Raw genomic sequence first — 15,484 nt, 5'->3', positions numbered from 1 at the left:
TGAGATTATGAGAATAAGAATGTTTAGCATTAATTTCAAAGTGTAGATGAAGTTGATTACAAAACCAACACAAACGTTAATGTCAAAACATTTTCCAAGTTGCAGAGATATTGCTGTCATTGTAGGTAAGTATAAATTGTTTAAGATGAGCTGATATCGTCTGTAGGATGCAAAGAAAATTTGGAGCTTACAATGAACCTTTTGAATAACCTTTTTATTTCCTTATATGAAGATCCAATATTTTGTTAAAGACTTTGCAAACTTTACCTTACAAAATACATAGCGATGTAAAGGAACACACAATGGGTAATAATGTAAAACTGTTATACTTATTTAAGACATTATTGGTCATATTTACCGATATTCCTATTAGTAAACAGGCTTTTGGTTAAAATGTCAAGGGCCTGAATTACAAAAAATTTATGTTAGTCTTAGGTCTACAATTAGTACAGATTAACACATTTTCAGTGGTTTACTGAATCACAATGAGCACTCCATCGAAAGATTCATAAATTGTATATTTCCAGGAGTACTCATGGCTCACTATCTATACTCGTGTGAACTATTCTCAGAGCAGACAAACTGCTTAAGTACACATCAGCAGACTTTGAAACAACAGTTATTAAAACTTTTTTTTCTCCACATCATTTTTTTAATTAACGACAAACTCCTTTACCTGCCTTTACCCAAAGTAGGGTGTTCCTATTGCTTTCAAATTTTGGAAATATATCTTCTCCTGCTTGCTGCAGAAGCACCTTCCTGTGGTTAAAGAGTCTTTCAAAAAGTTTTTGAAAAAACATATAATCGTAGGTTTTTGGGTGTTGGCCAATGTTTTGTTGCTTCCACATTACGGCCAGTAGCTCCAGAGCAAACTCTTACCATTACAATTCTTTTTTTAACAAAATGGGGAATAACTACCTGAAACTACTTGGTGCTTTACCTGTTAGCTTTTGCTATTTCTACAAAAAAACACTGACATTTCCACCTCCTCTGACCACCAGAGTGCCATTTGGAGTTGGGGTGAGGTGAGCCAGAGATTCTGGGCATGCTTGGGCCTTTTTAGAGGAGGCAATGCCTGCTGTCTTTGGACTACTTCAGTAGGTTGGCAGTGCTTTGAGCCATACTCCATGCCCTGCTCAACAGCAACTTTGACAGGTCTGGTTTCTCCAGGCCCAGAATTATCGGGTCTGGAGATTATGACCTGATAATTCTAGGTTTAGACACAATTGAGGGCTGATTACGCTGCGGCCCCAAAAAAGGCTCTGACCGTTGGTAGGAGCCTTTCCGGGCCGCAAAGTAATGGGCTGCTCAGTTTTCTTTCTGAGCGCTTAATTATGAACTAGACAATTGGAAAGTAAACCGGCCAGTGATTCAGGCTGGCTTCCGACGGGCGCGAGGAGCCCGTTGGCTTGTCGGAAGGCAGCCAGCAATCTAGGCCCGCCCTTGAGATTACGATGCATGGTATCCAGCATGGTTCCCATACCGGCCTCTCTGACACCATGTCAGAAAGTGTTGTTTTGGGGCCCCAAGCAGGGCCTTCTTGTGCTTGTGGCCACCGGTTGGGAGGTGCCCCCCTTTTGATCCCTGCAGGGTACAGGGATTAACTGCACCTCCCTTTTATCAATGTGAGCTTGCGTTATTGCCGGTTTATGGCTGAAACATGAGCTCCCATTAAGAAAATGGAGCATGTGGCCGAACAGTGTTCGGACGAATTGTAATGGGCCAGTCAGGAACGCCGTCCGGGTGACGGTCGGTCCCAGGACCGAGTCAGTGTCGGATGGAATCAACTCGGCATGACATCGAAATCAGGCCCCTAGGTATTGTGACTTAAGGTATTTCATTTTTTAGTGTAGTTCCCCAACTCATAACAAGGGCTTTTGTTGCTTGTTAGGGCAAATCAATTTGAGGCAGCAGCATTGAGACACAAGACATTAACAAGAAACACTTCCTGGCAAAGACTGGAAAAAGACATCTGAAATAAACAGTACGTCATTGACAGGTAGTAATGGACTCGTTACTGAAATACAAAATTAAACAAGACCAGTGAGGTAACACATTTTTTCCAAATAAACACTAAAGCACCATATTGGCTTCCTTCTTGGTTATGATCTTAAGTGTTGGTCACATGAGGAAGGAGGGATCCACGTACAGATCTCTCTTGTTGCTGAAGTCTTCAACTAAGTCACGGGATCACAAGACCTAAATGGATGAATACATGATGTGTCAGTAGTAGAGAGTGAGTGGCCAGGAATTAAGACACAATTCTTTCTAGCATGTTTTTCTTAGGTACTCTGCCACAATCATGTCTATTTTTATCTTAAGAATGTGTACAATTTTACAGTGCTACCATTGTGCGTATCTTAGCATAAGCTTTAAAATGCTATCACAAAGGGATGTATAATAAAAGAATTTCAGTTATTGTTTAACCAAGTTAATTTCAAAGGCTAATATGTGCTAAAAAAAAAAGGCTGCTCTCTCCTGAGGAGCCTAATCTCCGTGATTCCAGGCAGACAGCAAAACTCTTTGTCTCCTGGACAGCAGAATTTTCTCGTCTTTATTGATGCAAATGGAACATTTTTATAGTTGTTGCAGTACATTAAGGTATTAAAGAAATTGTTGTGAGACCAATTAAGATTTTACATTTGCCATGGTGTGCCTTAATTTGATGGAAAATAAAACAAAGGCTTCCAGAACCTTTTATTCTATTGAGTCATCAGGAACCTAATAGTTGTATCTGAAAAATAGCCTTCGTATGCAGACCAGCAATACGCACATTGGTTTGCAAAGAACAATGCCCTTAAGTCTAGTAATCAGACTAAGGTGTTATTTTAGTCTAAAAAAAAAAACATACATCTTTTCCAAAAGCGAAATACTTTTTCTAAAAAACATTTTCTCTCTTACTTTACAGACAAAAAAAGAATCAAAGCCCCTCGCAGCCAGAGATGAACATGGACATACTTAAGACTGTGGCTCTTAAAATTGAAGAACACATTATTTGGCATGAGTGTGCCCTGTGTATTGATGTATGTTTAACTACAATTGCTACATCTAATAAACGTTGCTGTAACTTCACAGTTGTCTTCTATATATCTTGTAACTACAATTGCTACCTAACGGAGATCCTTGGCGCCTTCGGTGTTTCATTTTGTACCACACTGTGTAAATAAGATTTATTGAAAATAACATTCCTTAAAGTAGCAAATGTTAAGCAAAGGCAAATGTTAAAGACCGCTTTTCAGTTTATGAAAACATTGAGTTATGTTAAGTAGTGAATGAGCCTAGCAGGCTGGAAAGAATTTCAGGGGGTCAATGTACTCCCACCTATCCTTTCTCACTACATTTTCCGAAAATGTGAATTCCTGTTCCTCCCACCCAATGGATTTAGCAAACATTATTGTATTGTGCACGCGATTTGACGTTCTCAGGGCTAAGTGATGTATGGAGGTATTGTTTCCTTTTGTAGCATTAATTCGCTTCTTACATTGTTTTGGGGGCGGTAACACATCTTCGGGTGGATAGCACGATACACTGTGGAGCAATGCATGGCTGACAAAATGTTGTATTTGGTGTCATCCTATGTGGGAAGTGCTTTGGTGCCATGTGTTAGTGACAAGAAAGGCGCTCTTACTTTGTCTTGGGGTGAAGGTCCTAGCATTGCGAGGAAGTGGAAGAGAGAGGCATACAAAAATAATTTAAAGTATCTTGGAATTTAACTTACACTGCAGGTTTGAGATATGTGTCATGGTTTCTATAATGCTAGAGGTAGGGGAAGAAGAAGAGAGCTACCTGGCTGGTTTGTGATATATGTAGCTCAATAGGGAGTAGGGTGACTAAAACATAGGCAGTTACACCGCATCATTCAAAAGGCAAGTAGTGTGCCAAGTGTGAGTCCACCATAAAATTGGGGCTAATCATAGAAGGACAAGTAATCCATATGGCAACCTGCACGAAGCAGAGAAGGTGTCAAATCACTAAAATGGTGCCAAATGAGCAAGCGTTGAAGTTGGCAACATGAGCAGTAGCCACGCACCTTTTTAAAAGGAGAGACACTGCCAACTGTTGTACAGATACTCAACATGAGCAAAGGAAGAAGTGGAGGAGCATTTACGGATGGTAACCTTAAAAGAAACAACATCATCTTTAAAAAGCCCACACTGATTCTACGCCTGCTAAGCAGCCGAAGGAAGCCAACATTTTGAGCTGGACTTCATGCCCCAAAGCCCCCTCAGGCTCCTGAAGGGTCACAAGGCCGACGATGACCAGTCAGGGAAGACATGGTCCGGTCATGCCTCAGACCCTAGACAGACTGGCATCCTGCACATGCAAGGGTGACACCCTAACCTCTTGATAGGTTGCTCCATTGAGAGCACAAGAATGAATTAGCCTACTCTGTATTACAATTCTGTTGTTACCCCTCCATATGAGCCCAATAACTTTATAGATCCAAGAGATCTTTAACTTTTTCTAGTTTACTTGGTAAAGCATCCTCCTGTGCTTCTGCAAATTGCTCCCAGACAACCTCCTCTTTTGTTTGCAGGGGAGAAGGGTATTTCAGGGTAAACATGAGGCAATGCAGTGAAAGGAGCCTCAGCATTCTTCCATTGTTTAGACTAGTACAACAGTGGGCCACAGATTTGGTAGGTCTCATTTCATAAAAACATGTCCCAGTTCTTCCCCGACCAGCGAGCAATGCAGAAAACAGCTTTTAAATATGTCTTTATAAGCGAACTTTCATTTGTTCTCTTCTGCTTTGCCATACTTTGCCTCTTTCCTCCTCCCCCCTCCCCTCAACGTTGCAGCCACATCTAACAAGAGGCTTTCGATCCAAAAAATCACAGCCAAACAAGTGCCAGTTCCTGTTCTAGATAACTTCAAATTTAGCCAGCAAAGAATGTTAACTAAGGCTGCTGAGCACAGCATCTCTCATCTGTCCCAGGAGAACAAAACCGTTGCCCAGGTTGTTCATGGATGAAAAAAGAGGCAATGGATTGTTTTCTAGGGATTTTCTTTCCTCATTCCCAGGTATTGAACAACGTGTGTTGCAAGAATATACATCCCAATACATTTATTGATGCGGCTTTTACTCATGCTTGGCATCCTTCTTCAGTATTGAAGATTCTTATGAACAATTTAGGTTTTCTGTTCAGTCTCCCTGATCGATAACACTAGGCAATTGCCATCTAAAAGTATATTTTCACCCCCAACAAGCCTCTGATTTATCCTTGATACACCTTACATATGATACATATGGGTGGGCATGTTAGGTTTTAAGTGTGTGGGAAACTAAGAATTTTTCCTTTTAAATGTCAAGAAAAGCATTCAAAATCAGTTAAAATTCATACATTTCATTTGCTAGTTCTTTGTGTGAAAGTTCAATAATATAAGGACATAGTTTGCATTCAAAAGTCGTATGTGATTGATAGCATTTTAGATAGTATTTGAGCACATAACGCCTCTTGTGAAATATTTTCTGCTCACACCAGTCTACTTTGGGAAACATATAGCAAACAAATTACTGGCCCAATAAAAAGTAGTGCAGGCCTAGTTTTGCCGCAGTAGGTCAACAGCTTTTTCAACCATGCATTTTACCATTGGGTCTAACAAAATAATCTCCCCATTATAAACGTACTCATTATGCAAACCGAAACTTAGGAGGTAAAGAAGCTCGAGAGTGAATTCATATTTTGATCCTTAAACTTTAAAGGCAAAGCTGAAGTTTGCCTACAGCTTTACAGACCATTGTTCTTTACTATTTTTAAATGATTTAAGTGTACTGAAAAAACAGGTGAGAATCCAATTGGAGTGCAGGGTATATGCTGATCCCTCTCCCCTGCATTTAGAGAAGCATGGGAGCATGCTTTTCTGTATCTTTCCTGACTTACACCATAATGAACTAGATTTGAAGGGTACTGTAAACAAAATAGTAATTGTATTCTTCGGCACCACAAATAAATCATGTCAGTTTCACAGCCGCTTCATTTCAGGCCCAAATGAAGGGTCAAGTTTGAACTTGTCTCAGATATATCATACTAACTTTTCATATACACTTGGTTGAGCCTATTTTAGTAGCTAGGGTGAGCATAAGGGGTCGGTTTAAAAGAGCAACAAATTCACTGTAAATTGTAATATAATTTGATAAAATTGAACCCAAGACACATACATTAGAAAGGGAAAAGATCTCTGGCCTCCACTTACATTTTAAAATGCATCTGCCTTGCCTTCGAGAGGACTGGCAAGAATGACAGAAAAAAGATAGCTAAAAATACAGCATTCAATGAAATTCAAAATAAAAAAGTAATTCAAGGTGGAAGACAAGAAATGTCTGTAAAAGTTCATTGTATCTGCTATCAACAATGGAATGATGAGCTCTGACATAAACAAATTGATCTCAAATCCCTTTAACTAACTTCTCACACCTAAATCTCATGCCACATTAAGCAGAGTGCACTGTAAGAAAATCATACAATGTTTGTGTGATGAAAGAAGCAAAGCAACATCACAGATCAAATGCAAACATACTTGAAGGTTTTGGCAAATATTTTTTGTGAAAAGGAAATCTGCAGTTTGTAGTCTTCTATAAGATAGCTCCTTTTGCATTAACAACAAAAATCTCCACGATAGTGATTGTGTGCTTTGTAACATAAACTATCTTCCAAGTTCTGACCCAGAATGGCAAAAGGGCCACAACCCTAAGATTGAGAGATGGTGATTTTCACATAGGGTTACAGAAGGGCAGAGGTGTATGAAACTTGGAAGCCCCTCCTGCAAAGTACCTAGAGGGCCCACTATGCTCCAGACCCATGCACAGTGTTGGGGCGGTCCCCTGGGAGCTTGGGGCCTCCCCACAGCCTGTGCTAATAGCTCCACCTGGAGCTATCACGCAGTCGTGACAAGCATAAATCCAAAGTACGGCACTGACTGCAAGGCACGCAGTGTCAGACACAGATTCGCAAGGACCCCCAAACAACAATACCTTGGAAATGTAGTCGATGGACGATGCATGGCGTTGTGGAGGGGAGATGAGGTGTGGGTGCTGAGGTGAAGCCAGTTTCCTGGTTGCCATGGGGGAGGCAAGATGTTGAGTCAGTGAGGAGGTGAGGTGTCAAATCCAGGACAGGGTACGTTAGGTGGCATCGGCGGTGATGCGTCCGTTCCGGTGGGGTGATGCAACATTAAAGAATTCATAAAGTCACCCTCGTCGGTTATCAGCTCCCCGATAACTTGATGCTGGTGCTGGCGGTGATGGGGTCTTTGCGAGCGCTGGTGTCAGGAGGGCTGATAACTGCAGGAGTTGAAGAACGTTGGAGCTACGGTGCAGGTGGGGTGGAACATCGTGCACTTTACAAGCGGTGCCCCAAGATTTAGCGCAGGTCGTGGCATCACTGACTGCTTCGCTGATGGCATCTGAGATGTTTTTCTTGCTTTGCAGCACTAACCACACAATTGTCAGGGCCCAGGAACTAGAATTGGTGCCCTTTTAAATGCAGGGGTCCACAGAGGAGTCCATGTCCTGGTCAGTGGGTTGCAGGTGAAGTCTTTGTGGCCCTGAGACTTCAGAACAGGAGGCTAGCACGCACAGGCCCTTGGAGATTGTTCTTCAAGCAGGTTCTCAGCAAAGTTCCAGTCTTTGTCCTCTTATTGGCAGAAGCAGCAACTGCGGACCGACCCAGCAAAGTACACACAGCAAATGGGCAGTATTCCTCCTTACAGTTCTCCAGCTCTTCTCATTGGCAGAGGATCCTCTTGAGTCCAGAAGTGATCTAATTCTCTGGGGTTTAAGGTCCAATAACGTATACACGATTTTCTATATGTTCTCTTTGTGGCAAGGGTATCTGAGCCCAGCACAAACCAGTTCTGTCCTCTCTGGTGAGGCATGATCACAAGAGGTAGAGACAGCATTGTGCAAAGGAGACACAGCCTATTAAGGTGCTAGTGAAACTTCTCCAATCACTCTAAATGCAGCCAAGGTCTAGCCAGCCCAGTTATGAGTCACCCAGGAAAGGCAGGACACACATCAGCCTCCCTTGTGTCTGTCTACAGTGAATGCTCATCCCAGCTTCAGTTACTCCAAAACCAGATAGTCAACACAAAACAGCAGAGGCACACAGAAGGGTTAAACAAGTAAATGCCTACTTTCTAAAAAACATCTCTCTAAAAAGATGTGTTACAAAATTTTGAGTTCAGATAGCCTAAGCTCCATTTCTCTATCTTGTCCCAAAGGAAAGTTATACTTGTAAGATGTTACAAAGCACTACCATGTCAGCCTACGGGGTAGATACACTATCATTACAGGTAAAACACACCAGTACATAGCCTACCGTTCTCATGCACTGCACCCTGTCCATGGGGGTACCTTGGGCCTACCTGAGGGGTGCTTTACATGTAAGCAAATGGCGGGTTGGGGCCTGGCAAGTAGGTGCATTTGTCAGGTTGGCATAGCAGTTTAAAACTGTGCACGCAGATACTTCAGTGGCAGGCCTGAGATATGTGTGCAGGGCTACTCATGTGGGTGGCACAATCAGTGCTGCAAGCCTACTAGTGTTACAGCAAACAAATGATGGATGGAATACTGACAATCCAAACATTCTCCCCAGACAAAAGATCCGGGTTAAATCTATCATTCTTTTACCGACTACACCGCCCCAGTTTGGACCCGGCCATATGCAAATCAGTCTTGACTCTGTGCCTCATGGGAACAGTCCAGACCGAACTGCCAGGCCAGGTCCTCCATGGACCGGAAACAAGCATTCTAGGACCGGTTTAAGGGTATGTCACCCTACTTCAGCCAGGCTAGCTTGAATCCAGTGGCACAGTGATCAAGGAACCCACATCTGGGCATATCCATCCCACTTAGGGCGAAAAGTGTTAGAGAAAAAAAATGATTGATGGAATGTTGACAATGCAAACATTCTCCCCCAGTCAAAAGATCCAGGTTAAAACATCGTTCTTTTGCAGACTACACCACCCCAGTTTGGGAAGCAAAAAAATGATGAATTTAGGCCCAGATCTCTGTACTGGGGTGATTATATGAAATTGATCTGCATTCTGTCCATCAATTGTTCTTTTTGCATTTCTCACCCAGAGTTGGACGGGTACACCCATACATGGGTCTCGTGCTCTGCATGCCACTGGAGTCAAGCTATCCTGGCTGAAGAGGGCTGAAAGCCCGAAACCGGTCCTAGGATGCTTGTTTTCAGTGCAGGGAGGAACTGGCCTGGCAGTTTGGGCTGGACTGTTCCCATTGGGCGCACGGCCAAGATGATTTGCATATGGAATGGCATGGTGAGCTAGTAAACGATGGATTTAGGCCCAGATCTCTGTACTGGGGTGAATGTATGACATTGTTCTGGATTCTGTCAATCAATTGTTCTTTTTGCAAGCCTACTAGAAGCATTTGATTTACAGGCCCTGGAACAATCAGTGCGCTTTACTAGGGACTTACCAGTGATTCAAATATGCCAATCATGATAACCAATCAGAGTAACAATTTCCCTAGGGAGCACTTTCACTTTGACACTGATCAGCAGTGCCCAAAGCATTTATGCCAGCAAAAAGAAATTCAGCATACCTTCTAAAATACAGGAGGTAGCGGCAAAAAAGTCTGGGGAAACCACTCCAAGGATGTCAAGTCCAACACTTACATACTTTCAACTCAGATATACTCTTGGGTTGCGATATATAGCGGGGCTCTGAATTTTGAAATGTTTGCTATCTATCAGAAACTTATTGCTGTTAATGCTCCCTCTCCCTTGGATTTATGGGCTGATTAGTACATTTTCTCTTTATCTCTGTTTGTGTTTTCAGTGTTTGAGGATGTTACTACACTAATGAGGGTTGGACATGATGATTCAAGGGTAAAAGAACGTTTGGTGGACGTAAAGGGCGAAAGAAGGCTAATTGCTGCTCACTAGTGAGGTTTTATATGATTATGGTTATTGTGATAAGAAAATAAAAATTTGCTCCAGTTGCGGATTGGTATGCTCATGCTGGTGGGAGTGTTGTCTTGGGGTGTGTTAATTCAATGGATGAGTGGTCGATCATTGTGAACATCAAGGTGGAGCTATATTTATTTTTGTTGCTGGTGGTGAAAGTGGGTTCCAGTATGTATTCCGCAGTGTGTATTGGTCCTAAGATGATCTGGGTAAGTCCAATGTTGCGTTGCCCAGGGTTTTGAGGTGATCTGTGGAACAGGGCTTAGTTCTGTCTTCCAGGTAGAAGTTGAGGTCGCTGAGGAGTATGTAGGCTCTAAAGTTGATGAGGAACTAGGCGATTAAGTCAGTGATGAGGTTGATGAAGGTGGTTCACAGTCCGGGTGGTCGGTAGGCGAGGGTTCCGTTCAGGGTGAAGTTTTCAGAGATTTGCAGCTTGAAGTGAAGATGTTCCATGAATGGTACAGTGTTCTCTGTGGATGTATTGTATTTGATGGATTCCTTATAGATGATAGGGAGTCTTTCACCTGGCTTGTGAAGGTGAGCCTGTCGAGCATTCTTTTAGCTCGCTGGCATTGCTTTGCCGATTTCGGAAGCCAATGTGGTGTTGAGCCAGGTGTTCGGTGTGATCAGGTGCAGACTGGCTTATCTTTGTGCACCTTCGCGCACCAGTGATGTGCCCACTGCATGGACACACAGCAGCTGCCATTAGATTAGTCCTGGGAGGGGGAGGAGCATTGGGAACAGTGGGCGTAGCTGCTATGCACAGGCATATGATGCAGGAATGTAACGCAACAGGAGGAGCAGATAAGGAGCGTGGCAGGCGGGAGGTGGAAAAATGCACGGGAGGGGGAGGTGCTGCAGGGAGTGTGTCAGAGAAGGCCTGCACAGTGGAAAGAGTCCCAAAATCAAAGAGAAAAGGCTTACATGGGGAAAAGGTGCAAAAGTAAAAATAAAGTCACAATAACAAGTGAAGGAGTTAACATAGAAGGGTGAAAGGCAGATCAGAGGCAAGAGTAAAAAGACTCAAAAGAGGCTCGGTGGGGCAGAGAAAACTGGAGCAAAAAAAGCAAGCAAGAGCAAGAGTGAAAAGAGGAGCAAGATGAGATTAGTCACTTGAGAGAAATGAGAAAGAGGAGAAGCAGAAGAAAAAAGAGCTTGGCCGCAGCTGAAAGTAAGAGAGAGAGAGAGAAAAGAAAAGGAGCTGAAGAGAGAGGCAGAATTCTCAAGACTCAAAGGACCCGGGGTCGAAAGGGCCTTGACTGGTTGGAGGTTCCATCACAGTTAAGTGGGTAAGAGACTGGGCTTGGCACCTGCTCAATGGGGTAAGGAGTGGCTACCATTAAGTAGGTTCTGGCAGGGGGAGGGGCACCGAGCCAGTGGGTAGGGCTGCTACGCTCTGGAAGAAGAAGTAGTGTTAGAAATGGGACACTCTAGTTGGCAGAGGTAGGTAACTTTGTCCAAGTAGGGACCCTTGCGTCTAGTCACGTTAAGGGGGATAAACACTCTAGATAAACCCTGCTCACCCCCTTGATAGCTTGGCACGAGCAGCAGGCTTATCTCAATGGCAATGTATAAAGTATTTGTACTTAAAACGCACAGTAATACAGTGATAACACCACAAACAGACACCACACCAGTTTTGAAAAATGAAGAATCTTTATCTAAACTCAACAAGACAAAACGACAAAAATCCAACACACATGTAGTAAAACAGCACTTCAAAATAGTTATTTAAAGGATAAAGTATGTAGAAAACAAAAAGCTCCACCTGGGGCTATTGCGACATTGTAATAGAAATACATTCAAAGTACGGCACCGACCACGAGGTGCCCCGCGTTGGGCACAGAGTCACAAGAACCCCCAAGCAAACAGTACCTCTGGATAACGAAGTCTATGATTATGCACAGGTGAGGCATCGGTGCTGAGGTCAAAGCCGGCTCCCTGGCTGCCATAGGGGAGGTGATGCATTGTTGTCCAGGAGGAGGCGACGTGATGAATCCAGAACAGAGGAAGATGGTTGCGTCAGTGGTGAGGCGTCGGGGTTCCAGTGAGGCGATGCGAAGTCCACGAGTTAGTGGAGTCACCCTCTGCGGTTATAGGCGCCGCGATAACAGGATGCAGGCGGTGGCGATGACGGAGTTGGTTCGAGAGCTGGCTTCGGGAAAGGCCGATAACTGCAGGTATCGAACGGTGTCAGAGCTGTGGTGCAAGCTGGGTGGTGCATCGTGAACTTCACAAACGGTGGCATCACAGCTGCATCACTGAAGGCGTCTGAGATAGGTTTTCTTGCTTCTTTCAAGTTGCTTCCAGCTCCCAACAGCAGAAAAATCTCCAGAGGCCCAAAAGTGGAATAGGCACCTCCTGGCAGGTCAGAGTTCAGGGGGTGAAGCCTTTGTGTCCCTGAGACTTCAGAACAGGAGGCCAGCTCCCACAGGCCCTTTGAGATTCTTATTCAAGCAGGTTCCTCAGCAAAGTTCCAGTCTTTGTCCTTTCTTTGGCAGTAGCAGCAACTGCAGGCCAACCTCACGCAGCACATAGCAAAGGGGCAGTACTCCTCCACACAGCTCTCCAGCTCTTCTCCTTGGCAAAGGTTCCTCTTGAGTTCAGAAGCGATACAAAGTTCTGGGGTTTAAGGTCCACTACTATTACCAAAATGGTGTCATTGTTCTTCTTTGTGCAAGGGTCTCTGAGTCCAGTCCAACTAGTTCTGTCCTTACTGGTGCAGTATGACCACAGGAGGCGGAGACAGCATTGTACAAGCAAGACAGGCCCTACTTAGGTACAAGGAAAACTCCTCCCACTTCTCTGAATGCAGCCAAGGTCTATTCAGCTAGGTTCTGGGTCATCCAGGAAGGACCAGGCACACCCCAACCCCCAAGTGGCTGTCACCCCAGTGGCTGTCTTCAGTGAATGCACATCTCCAGCCCCTGTCACTCCCAAACCAGACAGTCATTCCACAAACAGGCAGAGGCACACAGAATGGTTAAACAAGAAAATGCCTACTTTCTGAAAGTGACATTTCCAAACACACAATTTAAAAACCATCTTTAGTAAAATGCGTGTTATTACATTCTGAGTTCAGAGAGCATAGACGTTATTCCTCCATCTTATCCCAAGGGGAAGTTATACCTGTACGGTGTTACAACATATTTCTCATGCTATCCTATGGGACAGATAGCCTTTCAATAGTGAAAAAGGAAATTGGCAGTATTTCACTATCAGGACATGTTACACACACACCAGTCCATGTTCAACCTTTCACCAACACTGCACCCTGCCAATGGGGGTACCTTGGGCCTCCCTGAGGGATGTCTTATATGTAAGAAAAGGTAAGGTTAGGGCCTGGCAAGTGGGCGCATTTGCCAGGTCAACATGGTAGTTGCAAACTGCGCGAACAGACACTAAAGTCGCAGGTCTGAGACACATTTTCAGGGCTACTCAGGTGGGTGGCACAATCAGTGCTGCAGGCCCATGAGTGATATAAAAGGGGATGATGGACGGAGCGTTTGAACAAATCAAACACTCACCCCCAGTCAACTGATCTGGGTTTAATCCATCACCATTCTTTAGTTCACTCAGCCACCCCAGTTCAGACATGGCTATATGCAAATCAGTCTGACCCTGTGCCTTGTGGGAACAGTCCAGCCCGAACTGCCAATCCATGTCTTCCCTGGACCGGAAACAAGCATCCTGGGACCGGTTTCGGATTCATAATCCTCATCAGCCAGGCTATCTTGAATCCAGTGGCCAAGTGAACAAGGGACTCTTGGATTATGGGCCTGTAGCCAGGGTACCCCGAGTACCACCCCAAATGCTGGTGCGGCAATCAGATCGAAACAGACCGTCTCTGAATGCCCATTATCAAATGTCATCAACAAAGGTTCGGTTTGTCGTACAATCGACCCAGAGGTTAGCTCCGTGCCGTCAATAGCCATCACGGGTTCAGGTTGTTTCTTCATCACACAGGGAACCATCAACGACTCGGCCAACCCAATGCCCATAAAGTTCCCTGTGGCCCCACAATCCAATAATACCGACAAGGAAGCTCTACCACAAGATGAGTAAGCGAAGCAAGCCGATATCGTGAAATGATGCAGGACTCTTTGAACCACCCCTTGTACTTCATATGGGTTACAAAAACCTCTTTCATGGACTAAAGGACTCTCGCAATCCCTTCCCATGAAAGCCACAGCCTTATTCTCCGGGATCCGAGACGGTTTCACTGGACACTCTCGAGCAAAGTGTCCACCCCTCCCACAATACAAACACAACTGCAACAAGCGCCTTCGCTCCTTTTCCTCCTTGGATAAAGAACCCCGCACCCCACCCAAAGGCATAGGTTCAGGAGCTATGTTCACGCCCCCATTCTCAGATGTTTCTCTCTTGGTTACAGATGTCTTGGGGGTTGAAACCTGATCTTTTCCCCTTTTCTTTCACTCAAACGATGGTTGAGTTTGACAACCAAATCGAAGAACTCAACTCACTCTTTAGGGGGGTCTACAACCTGAGAGACTATATCTTTTAAGTCCTCGCACAAGCCCTGATAAAACAAAGAGGTTCTTTTTGCCATGGGCCATTGTGTCTCTGCTACTAGGCGATTGAAAGTAGCCACATAACCCAAAAGATCCTGCTTACCCTGCCGGAGCTTTAACAATTCAACATCGCTTGCCTGCATAAAAGCATGCTTAGCAAACAGACTATGCATCTGGTTCTTAAAGGCCGGGAAACTATTCAACACAGCGTCATTATTTTCCACTAAGGGGACCGCCCAACTAGCTGCAGTACCCAAAAGATATGAGATCACAAATGCTACTTTAGTAGTGTCGTCAGGAAAAGCGGTTGATCGACACATAAAGTGCAAATGGCACTGGTTCATAAATATAGCATATCTGCTACTATCCCCGGAAAACCTCTCTGGAGCTGCTAGAGGCACCAACACGGGAGTGTTCACTGAAACGGACAAAGGAGAAGGAGACCCACTCTGCCCCCCACTCCTCTCATAATGAAATGTGGCTGGTTGAATCAATGGGAGCTTAGCCTTAACTGAGGGATCCCTCCCTCTTCTTTTAGTGCTTTCCTTCACCTCACTCAGTGTCCCCCGTAACTCCTGGTTATCCTGACGCAGGGATTGGACTTCACCCTGTATGTGCGCTAAAGCCTGCATGATTTCCTGCATCGAAGAAGCCCCCCCTGCTGCCTCCTCAACCATTCTTCACTCGGGCGGTGTGTTAATTCGTGGGCTTGGTTTTCTGTTCCGATGCCGACCGGCCCAACACCGCAGGAGTGAAGAACGTCCCAATCCTCTACCCTCACCATGACCCCCAACACCCGCAATCAAAACGGATGGTGGAGAACACGACACCGGGAGAAGGTGGGTAACAAAACAAGGGAACCCAAGGTCTTGGGGAACACAACTCGTCTCCTCTGGCTTCTCGGCAGCTGACAGCTTGACACAGACGAGACCGCTAAAATGAAAGAAGGAGACAAGATTAAACACACCCCTACTACTATTACCAGTGCCAAGTACACACACGAACCACCGACCTCCCTGC

At 44.6% G+C, this 15,484-nt stretch overlaps 1 long non-coding RNA gene across 1 annotated transcript in view; it reads left to right on the top strand.

Moving 5' to 3' along the window:
- Positions 1–3,072, top strand: part of LOC144819704 (uncharacterized) — a 302,746-nt gene extending 299,674 nt beyond the window's left edge. The window contains exon 6 of the long non-coding RNA XR_013607521.1: positions 2,909–3,072. This is a non-coding gene — a long non-coding RNA (uncharacterized LOC144819704). The remainder of the gene's footprint in view (positions 1–2,908) is intronic.
- The last annotated feature ends 12,412 nt before the right edge of the window (positions 3,073–15,484 follow it).

Source organism: Lissotriton helveticus, chromosome 2_1 (genome assembly GCF_964261635.1).
Source record: "Lissotriton helveticus chromosome 2_1, aLisHel1.1, whole genome shotgun sequence".
In the NCBI taxonomy this organism is placed as follows: domain Eukaryota; kingdom Metazoa; phylum Chordata; class Amphibia; order Caudata; family Salamandridae; genus Lissotriton; species Lissotriton helveticus.
Note: the sequence above shows the minus strand (reverse complement) of the source record. Positions and strands in the feature narration are given on the sequence as shown.